The following is an 11,311-nucleotide window of genomic DNA, read 5'->3' as shown; positions in this document are numbered from 1 at the left end:
CTTAGAAGACAAACTACATCCAAACTATAGCAGAAAATAAATTAAAATATTCTCCTGCATAATTCAGAACCCTAGCCCTAAACGCACATGAATTTGGAATTTGAATATATATTACCTAGTTCAGAAAACCCCAGGCTAATAATCTTTAGTTGTTACAAGTTTGCACCAATCCAGGATATGTAGTAGAATCAAACAAAATGTCTCAAGCCTGGGATGGCAAACTATGGCCAACAGCCAAATTTGTTTTGTCAACTGTGATCTCAGGATGGTTGAAAAAATGAAAGCATATTTCATAACACATGAAAATAAAATGAAATTCAAATTTCAACATCTATAACTAAAATTTTATTGAAACATAGCTATATTCATTGGTTTGTGTATTGTCTATGGCTGATTTTGCACTGTAACAGCAGTGTCAGTGTTAAACACCTGGAATAGGGACAGATGTGGCATTTCCATGGCTTCACACTGCTCTCAGTACACTATAAATCACAGAGATAAAGTCAGAGCTTGGAAGCATTTTGAGTGTCACACATTTTGCCACACTGTCTTAGTGCGTTTCATGCCACTATAACAGAATTCTACAGACCAAATTGAATCTGAGCCTGGGAAGTCTGAGACTGATGAGACAGAATCCAGGAAGGACTTTCTTGCTGCATCACCCCATGGCAAAAAGGTAGCCAAAGAGAGACTAAATTTGTAAAGAACTCACTCCCCCATTCACAGAATTTATTCTTTCACTCTGTCTTTATGCCCTAAGCACTTTTCATTAGGCTCCACCTACCTAGGGAATTAAGTTTTAGAGGACATATTGGAATCATAGCACGTATCAGTGCATTTTATTTTATATTTTGCACATCCTTCATGTCAAACAAAACAAACAAAAAAGAAAATGAAAAGGGAACTAGACTTTAAATATTACACTTTTAAGGCAAAATGGAAAATGGGCTATTTTGTTAACTAAACTATGAACATATTTTATATACTTTAATATGCCATTCTTGTGTTAATAGAATGTGTTCACATATTGTATTAACGATTATTTAGTATCATACTAAATAATCATCACACATGCCTTACAATGCATAATATTCCCAAATAGCCAGATAATTAGAAATTTTAGTCCCATTAGGGGAGAATTTATTCAAAAATCAAAATGAATCTTCAACTAAAGTAAGTTCATTTGTTAGACAAGCAAGAAAAGTCATTTACCAATTGTGAATTTGCTAAATTTTGATGATAGTCACCAGAAAAGGATGTCCAGAGAAAATAAAACTTCTTTAGAGTATCAATCTTTTTGTGAGAATAGAATTCTTGCTCAATAGATTGAGGACATATGAAAGCAGTGTCAATAGTGAACTTAAGAAGATAATTTTTAATGCTTTTTCTTTGGCTCTTGATAAGTTGATTGATGTTACCAGTACTGTTTGGATGTGTTGTTTATTTGAGAATTCAATACTGAGTTTTTCAGTGAATGAAAAAACTGGCCTCCATGAATTGTCTGAGTAATATTACAGTCAAGAATATTTTGAACTTGAAGAAAAAATGAGTTTAGTAAAACCTAAAGTGGAATCTACTATGCTATAAGTTATGGTGGTGAAAATGTGCAAAACAAAAGAGACCAATTGAAAAAATTTACAAAGACTGTGCAAATGTAAGGTATTTAAAGGCAAGATACATCTATCAAAGTGCTCACAGTGTGATGTGTTTGGGCCTCAGAGACAAGTGGAACAAAAGATTTGAATGCTACCAAGCCTCCTGATATTTCTGCTTCTGAGAATCAGGATTCTCTATACTATTTCAAAATAGTTTCTTCGGAATGCTGGTGAGGTCCATCAGGGTGCCAGACCCCATGACTCCATTCCTGGGGAGCAATTATTAACATCATTTCTGATTCCAAGTTTAAGAATCCTGGAAATGGGCATGACAAAAAGGCAAACAGAGTCTGGGATCTACTATATACCAATTACCGTGGGAAGAGAAGTATCCTCTGCAAACAGATGGTGAGCACCATTGGGACAACTTGCTTAAAGCAGGAGAAAGAACACTTCCCTGAAGAAAAGGCTTCAGTTGTAACAATCAATGTCCTCAGCAATTTTCTAAGATGGTTCCCTAAACCAGTGGTTCTCAAAGTATAATTCATGGTCATGAGTATCCCCAAGATTCTTTCAGATTTGCAAAGTCAAAGCAATTTTCATAATAATACCAGGATGTTACTTAACTTTTTCAAAAGTAATTGTAGATAAAACTTCTGGTGCCGTAGCACAAATGAAGGCTGTAGAACGAACTATACTAGTAATACATCGATGTAGTTGGATTATTCACCATGGAGCATATTCACTTTTAAAGGAGAAAAATGTTTCATTTATTAATGTCCATGATTGAATACTACAGAACGTTAACTTTATTAAATCTTGATCTTGAACCTACATCTTTTTTCCATTTTTCTGTATTCTGTGTAAATAAAGGACAAGAGTGCAGAGGGCCTATTTCCAGCATACTTAAGTAAGATAGTTGTCTCGGGAAATGCAACTCTGTGATCATTTAGCTGCAAAGTAAAGTACTCACACTTTCATGAAACACTGTTTTTTTACTTGGAAGAATGACTGACAGATTAACTATCATTGTTTAGGCTTGGTATTTATGAAACATTTTCTTTTTTTTGGAAAATGGTCTCATGCTTGCTAGGCAGGTGCTCTACCACTCAAGCCACACTCCAGCTCCTTTGCTTTAGTTATTTTCAGGCAGGGTCTCATTTTTTTGCCCAGGGCCAGCCATGATCATTTCACCTCCCGAATACCTAGCTTATTGGTTCAGATGGGGTCTCACTAACTTTTTGCCTGCCTCTGTGATGCTCCTGATCTTCCCCTCCCAAGTAACTGGTATTACACGTGTGAGCTACTTGTGAGGCATTGTCTCCATGAAGTTAGCTTGTTCTACCAAAAGAAACAGTTGAAATTGGGAGAAAATTGGGATATTGGGAGAAAATTAAAATTACTTGTATCTTTCATGATTAGTGTCTCAGTTTCCCAAAACTTTATGTTTTTTTTTCTGATGATGCAGTTAAAAATATTAACAAATCTGGAATTTTTCTATTGTATAATGAAATGTATTAAAGCTTGGATAATCTGCCTAACTCAGTGAATGTGTATTTTCTGTGTGGTCAAGACATATTTCAAAATCATGTGTGGATAAAAGATAAATTGAAAGTAATGCACCAGAATGCAAAAGTTACGTTGATATGTTCTGAGATGCTACATCACAGTTAACTTTTAAGAAATTACTATTTGCTGAATACTAATCCAGTATATATAAGAAAACCCACAATGACCTAAAGGGTTCCTAAAATGTTTTTCCTATATAAGTAGACATTTTAAATGGTTCTTAATAAGCTTGAGGAGTGGAAAGGGGGAGTGGAAAGGGGGACTGAGTCCAAAATGCTGCTCTAAAGTATGTATATGCAGACCTCTAGGAACAAGTTATACTGTTAGTGTGTCTGAATAGTAAAGACTTTAATTCTTCTAAATGCCACTACAGTGATATTTGGCCTGCTTTTACTATTAACCATGGTTTTCATCACTGTCATAATTATTTCTACCAAAATAACAGCAAATATTTGTTGACAGTCTTCTTTATTTAGGCTCACATTTAATCTTACACAAATCCTTTGAAGTAAGGTACTATTACCACCCCCATTTCACAGATGGAGTACCATGCAACCAGAAAAATCTCAACCTTCCACTATCAGGCAGTCAAGAAAGTCTCATTTGCATGGCTCCTAACTGAACACATCCTAAAGGCAGGCAGGTCTGGGCCTTGTCCAGTGGAAACACTGCTCACTATGATACCTACCAGCCACATTTGGCTTTTGAAGAGCTGAAATGTGACTAGTCTGAATTAAGATGTTCCAGTAAGTGTAAAATCAATGCTGGAACTCAAAGAATTGCAAAGAATTCAAAGAATGTAAAATATGAAGATACTTTTGTATTCAACATCTATTGAACTGATAGGTATCTTAGACATATTGGGTTAAGTAAAATATATTACTAAATTATTTCTACTTGTTTCTCTGTTTTTGAAATGTGGCACAGGGTGGGGATGTAGCTCAGTGATACAGTGAGTGCCTAGGCTATGCAAGGCCGAGTTCCAAGCCCAGCACAGCAAAACAATAAAACATGACTACTACAAATGTTCATTGTGTATGTGGCTTGTATTTTATTGCTATTGGACAACACCGGTCTAATAGTATTTATTAGTTCAAATAAGTGGGCTTCATTTGTGCATCACCTCCAAGAAGCCAGATTCTTCCTTCCTCAAATAGTCAGAGCTTTAATCTGTAATTAAAAATTACTGACACATGATTTGCTGTTCCCAAACAGCTCATGCAGCTTCAAACAACATTATTCAAATCAAAGAGACAATCATTTGCATCACTTCCTTTTAAAACTGCCCAGTTCAAGCACATATTTCTTAATTAAGTTCCAAACTTATATTTTACATGCATTCCATAGCCACTTTCAGTTGTTTTCCCATTAATATTAAAAAGAAGAGAATTGTAGTTGAGACAACAAAGGGACAGGGACAAGTATGGCAGACCCAAAGGAAATATTTTTTCAGTAGAGCTTATGGAAAGACAAATGAAGTGAAGATAAAATGTACCAGGGTCTTGAGGCTGTTGCATTTCTGCCTTTGGGGAGAAGGGACAGGCAGGGAAGGGGCTGCCAGAGACAGTTGTGAGCTTTCTACTGCAGCTTGGTTGTAGCAGGTATGGAATTACTAAGGACAGAGACCAAGTCACATAGCTGTGCATTTTAAGACGTTTTTGCTGGCACGTGGTATTAGATATTTTTATTTGGAACAATCAGATGAGTATGGAATATCACTAGCTAATTTAACTTTCATTTCTCTAATCATTTAGTGAGGATAAGCATGTTTTCACCCCTTTACTAGTCAATTATTTTTTCTCTTTGGTGCATTGTCCATTAATATTTTGCCTGTAACTAATTTGTATTTTTTTAATGAATGAAATCCTTTTGTGTGGTCTGTATTTTTGTGTTTATTTTTTGCAAATGTCTTCTCTACATCACTTCCTTGCCTGTTGACCTCATTTGATATAATATTATGATGGGATGAAATTAATAAATTCTTTACAATTTGTGTTTTTAAAAAAAAAGAATAGCAGGCAAAGTAGTAGGATACAAAATTGACATGTAAAATCAGTTGCTTGTCCTTACACCAATAAAGAAAAGGCTGAGAAATTCATATATAAACACAAAGACCCCAAATAGTCAAAACAGTCCTGAACAAAAAGAACAATGCTAGAAGAATCACAATACCTGACTTCAAATTGTACTACAGAGCCAGAGTAACAAAAACAGGCACATCAACCAGTGGAATGGAATAGAAGACCCTGAAATAATCCTACCAAACTACACCTTTCTGATTGTTGACAAACGTGCCAAAAGCATATACTGGAGAAAAGACAGTCTCTTCAATAAATGGTGTTGGAAAACTGGATATACCCATGTAGAACACTGAAATTATATCCCTATTTCTTACCCTGTACAAATAACAATCCAAAATAGATTACTGTAAGGCCTAAAACTTTGAAACTACTACAGGAAAACACTTCAAAATATAGGCACAGATGACAACTTTCTGAATAGGAGGCTACCAACAGCTTATGAAATAATAGCAACAACTGACAAATGGAATTTTATCAAATTAAAACATTTTGCATATTGAAGGAAATAATTACCAGAATGAGATCACTTACAGACATGGAGAAAAATCTTTGCCAATTATCCATCTAACAAGGGGTTAATATCCAGATTATATAAAGAACTCAAAAAGTTAAACATCAAAAGAACAAATAATCCAATAAATAAGTGGGCAAGTGAACTGATCAGACATTTGTTGAAAGAAGTACAGGCTGGGTGTGGTATGCATAACTGTAACCCTAGAGATGCAGGAGACATAGGTAGGAGGATCAAGGTCTGAGGCCTGCTCCAGATAGAAAGCATGAGACCTGATCTGAAAAATAAGTAAACCAAAAAAAAAGGGCTAGTGGTGTGACTAAAGTGGTACAGATACTGTACAGTAAGTACAGGCCTTACATTCAAACTCCAGTACTGCCAAAAAAATTTATAAATAGCCAATATATACCTCAAGAAATGTTTAACATCCTTATCCATAATGGAAAGGCAAAGCTACACTAAGATTCCATCTCACCAGTCAGAATGGCTCTTCAAAGAAACAAACAACAACAAATGCTGGCAAGAATGAGAATGCCATGGGTAAGAGAAAGGAACATTTACACACTGTTGGTGGGAATATAAATTAGTCTAGTCACCGTGGAAATCAATACGGATGTTCCTCAAAAAACTAAAAGTAAAACTGCCATTGTACTCATTGGCATATATGTGAAAGGATGTAAGCCAACATACAATCGAGATACCTGTGCCCCATGTTTATTGCAGTACTATTTCCAAAAGCATAGCTATTGAATCAGCCTAGGTACCGATCAACCAATGAACGGATAAAGAAACTGTGGTATATAGACATAATGGAGCATTATTCAGCCAAAAAGAAGAATGAAATGGTGTCATTTGCAGGAAAATGGACAGAAGTAGAGATCATATTAGGAGAACAGACTGAGAAAGACAAATACTGAATATTTCCCCTGATACACAGAATCAAGACCTAAAAATATAAGACATGAATGTAAAAGAGGGAGTGTTTGGGGATGGGAGGGCAAGTATGTCCTAGTACATTATATACATAATAATATGTATATGTGAAAATAGCATAATGAAACCTATTAAAGTTATTTTTAAAGGGGGAGCGTAAGAAAGAGTAATAGAGAGGACTAATATGATCAAAGTCCATTACATGTTTGTATAGACATGTCAAATGAAATCCCTTTGTTCAAGTAATATATGCCTTTAAGAAAAGAATAGCTGCAGCAGGTACTAATGCTTTTCTTCTATGTTTTGTACCCCCCAAATTTTTATACACCCCAAATTTCTCCTCTAGCAATGGATGATGTTCAAACCATTCATATATGTAATCTATTCACATATGTGATCTATGTACTGATGTTTTCCCACTACTGTATTTTGGAAGCACAGAACTTGTTGGCTTCACAGTTTTACAGTAAGAGGGGAATTTTGCCTCAGAATGGGTATCTTGAGTCTTAACCTATGCCTGAATTGGATGAAAATTAGATGAGACTTTGAGCTCTAGAGACCTAGAGCTGTTTGGGGAATGGATTAAGACTTCTGTGTGTATTGGGATAGGGTGATGTATTTTGCATGTGAAAGGGTATGAATTTGGGAGCTCAAAAGTGGAAATTTATGAACTTTGTTCCCCAATTCCAAATTCATATGTTGACGCCTTAGCTCCTAGTGCAACTATATTCCGGAAAGGGTTTTTAAGGAGATAATTAAGGTTAAATGAGGTCATAACAGAGGTATCCTAATCCAATAGGACTGGATAAGGGGAAAAGATCACAAGAGTGTACACTAGAGAAAATATTGTATGAGAACAGAGGGAAAAAGCAGTCATTGCAAGCCACGAAGAGAGGACTAACCAGAAATCAACTCTGCCAGCACTTTGGTTATAGACACTCAGCCTCTGGAACTGTGACAATAGATCTCTGTTGTTTAAGACATTTAGTCTATAATAGACATTCAGTCTAGTATAGCAGACCTAGAATAATAAAACAGAAACTGCAGAGGTGCCTGTACTTTGAATCATTTAATAGATGGAAGACAGAGGATAGAACCCCACCTGTGACCTCTGTTCACCTAAACCAAGTTTTTTTCTCTCTCTTCAGCCCAAAATTATATAACCTAATATATCTTATCTAACATTGTCTATAAAATATGTAAATTCAAGATGTCAAAACCTAAGCTAGCCAAGGGCAATATTTTGGTAAAATGTTGAAAGTCCATAACACTAGAAATTCATTTTAACAGTGATCAAAAAGAGTGAAGTCCATAAAAGGCAGATTTTTCTTGGACTTTTATCCCAATGGAATATTAAAAAGAACCAAGAGAATCTTGTGAAGAAGCTGACTTTTGCTATAAGGAACAACTAACGGGTTACATGCAAATTCCATCCCTTTCTGCACTGAGAAGTGGATGTGTTCTCTGCTATTATTTCTCATAGCATCCTTTGGTTTCCTTCATAGTTAAACTCATTACAAGTATTTCTTGATTTCTATATTTGTAAAATTAGATGAGTAGCATCAGAGGGGAGGAAAAATAATTTTCTTTCTATCCTTTGTAAGATCTCAGCTGGGATCCCCTGTAATGAATGGCAGATTAACAAGAGAAAACAAAGATTTGTGAGCAGGTATTTTTTATAAATACATTGGAGCTATCCATGGGATATGTAACTCTCAAAGAGGAAGCTTTGAACTCAAGCTTAATTGCCATCTTTGATCGAAAAAAATAAACAAAGGTGGTGTTGGGCTGAGAGGTAGTTGTAAGTAAGTGACAGGAAAAGCTTGGTAAAACAGTATAAAGCCTCTTATGCAGATTTGAATCAGTGCCTTTTCCATTGGCAAGTGTCTCTAGCAATTTTGAGTCATCCTTTTTCTTAGTACTAAGGAAATGCCCTTGCAAATGAAGGTTTCTTTCATAAATTTAAATTCCTCTTACAAAAGAAGGGTGACTTCATCTACTGCTAGCCTGGTGTGGTGGTTCATGCTGAAGGATCCTGGTTTGAGGCCAGCCCTAGCAAAAAGTTAGCAAGATCCCCCCTCCCCCTATCTGAAAAAGTTAAGCATGATGTATGTACCTGTCATCACAAGTATGTCAGAAGCTTAAGTAGGAGGATCTTGCTGCAGGCTGGCCCAGACATAAACACAACCTACCTGAAAAATAAACAAAGCAAAAAGGGCTGGGAGTGTTGCTCAAGTGGTAGAGCATCTGCCTAGCCGGCATGAGGCTCTGAGTTCAAATCCCAGTACTGCCAAAAAAAAAAACAAACCAAACCAAACAAACAAACAAAAATGGTGGGGTAATTTCAACTCTTCTCAGAACTTCTATAACTACTGCTTCTCAAAATAATCTTTATACCAAAGAACCATGCTTTAGGGTGGCATATTCTGGTCTTGCACAGTATTACCTCATACAATAAAGTTTAAACAAATGGTTCTGTGTGTGTGTGTGTGTGTGTGTGTGTGTGTGTGTAATGCTTGCAACAATTCCTAACATGTAGAAGAAGCTCAATAAATGTTAATGAATATTGTTATTTATAGCATACATGTAATAAATGATTGCATGTATTTTTGTGTGATTGTTCAGTCAATGTTTGATTCCCCATGACTCAAAGCTTCCTGATGGCACAGACAGTCACCCACTGTGGCACATACTACAACTGTTCCCTGCTCTTCATTTCTCCTCTCCTTTGGGCCACACCAGGAGATTAAGCTTCCTTGAAGTTGGGCACAGTCATTGACTTGTGTTAACAATGAAATATAAATATAAATGTCACTTCTAAGTGGAAGATTTAATGCTGCCTTTAACTCTCACTTCTCTCTTCCCCTGTCTCACTGAATGTAGCAGCATGTTTCATTATGGTGTTACAACACTGAGTCTTGACATAGAGCAACACGAGTCCGAGGAGTAATCTGTACCCACAGGAAACTCTGACTGTAACTAAGCTGCTATTGCCTAAGCCCCCAAGATTTGGAGCTGGTTCGTTATAGCAGCATAACCTAGTTTCCATTGAACATGACAATCATTATATTCCCACAGCCTACCACAAGGTCTGGCACAAGTAAGCAATTAGATATGTGTTGACTAACAAATTTAAAAGTTTTAATCAGCAATTAAAGTGAATTATTTTAATTAAAGAAATTATTTCAACTTAATTCTGTGTACAATCAAAAGTCTTGGAAATTTTAACTGGTTATTATGTAAGGATCACCATCCTTTGAGTATCTAACCTTTGATATCAAAGTTAGAGTTGCACATGCTTTGCACTCCAGAGGGATTGCATTAAAGTTTTGTTGAATTTCAATTGAGTAAATTTGTCTGTGAAGTAGTGTTCAAAAACCTTCACAGCTGCCATAGAGTCACTTACTTAAATCTCCCCCTTTAAAGGTACCAGTGCCTTATAGAATAACCCTGAAGTCCTTCATCTGTGTGTGGTCCCTGCCTCCATGACAACCAAAACTCAGATGCAGAAATCTTCATAATCACTTTGATTACACTAGAAACCAGAAGGACTTTGAGGTCGAAAGCATTCAGAGAAGGCATTCAACAAATTGGATTTTCAGTTTCTCTAGCCAGGGAGGCAGAAGGAGGATGGACACTTGCTTGTAGTATCTTTTGGTTCTCATCCCAACAGCGATAGATAAATTTATGAAGACTAAAGATAAATACGAGCTAAGTTGAATCTGATCATGGAAGTATAAACAAGAGCTGCAAATGGCAATGGGGAAGTCAGGCAGAGAATAAGACCTTGCAACAGATAAAATGAGCCCTGAGAGAGTGAGAAAAGAGCCCCTGGTATACGAGAAAGGGGCCACAGAGAAAAAGGAAGCTGTTCTCCAGAGCTACCAATGGTATGGAACAATTCAATTCTTTAGGAAGTTTCCTTAGTTCCCTGCTTTAGTGACTGGGGGACCACCAGACTCATAATATAGATATGGGAGTAGATCTGGCCTCTGGGTTGATTGAGGTACGCTTTGGGGAAGCTTGGGACTTTGAAGAGGCCTGAGAGCACAGAGAATGAGCTAGGGTGTCTGGGCATACATCTTGCTGCTGTTGACCAGCTGTGTGATCTTGGACAAGTACTAAACCTTCTCTGTGCTGCCGTGCCCCACCCTGAAATAGTACCCATCTCAAAGGACCACTGTGGGAGTAAAGGACTTGGATAACACCTGAATAGCATGATGTCCAGCACCCAGCACACAGGAATTACTCAGCAAATGTTAGCCTCTGTTACTGTGGGCCTGGTGCAGCCATGCAACCTTCAGCTCCTTGTCTTCTCTGCGTCTTCGGTTTTCTCACCAGAGAAATGGGACATTAATGATTCTTATGTCACAGTTATTAGAAGGTGTCACAAACTAATGTAGATACTTTAAAGGGACAGAGGCCAATAGGAGAACGGGACCAGGAACTAGAGAAAAGGTTAGTTTGAGAAGAATTAATTTAGAAGGTAACACACATGCACAGGAAATCAATGCAAGTCAACTCCCTGTATAGCTATTCTTATCTCAACTAGCAAAAACCCTTGGTCTTTCCTATTATTGCTTATACTCTCTCTTCAACAAAATTAGAGATGGGGCAAAATA

This window comes from Castor canadensis, chromosome 9 (genome assembly GCF_047511655.1).
Source record: "Castor canadensis chromosome 9, mCasCan1.hap1v2, whole genome shotgun sequence".
In the NCBI taxonomy this organism is placed as follows: Eukaryota; Metazoa; Chordata; class Mammalia; order Rodentia; family Castoridae; genus Castor; species Castor canadensis.
This window is presented reverse-complemented; position numbering follows the sequence as displayed.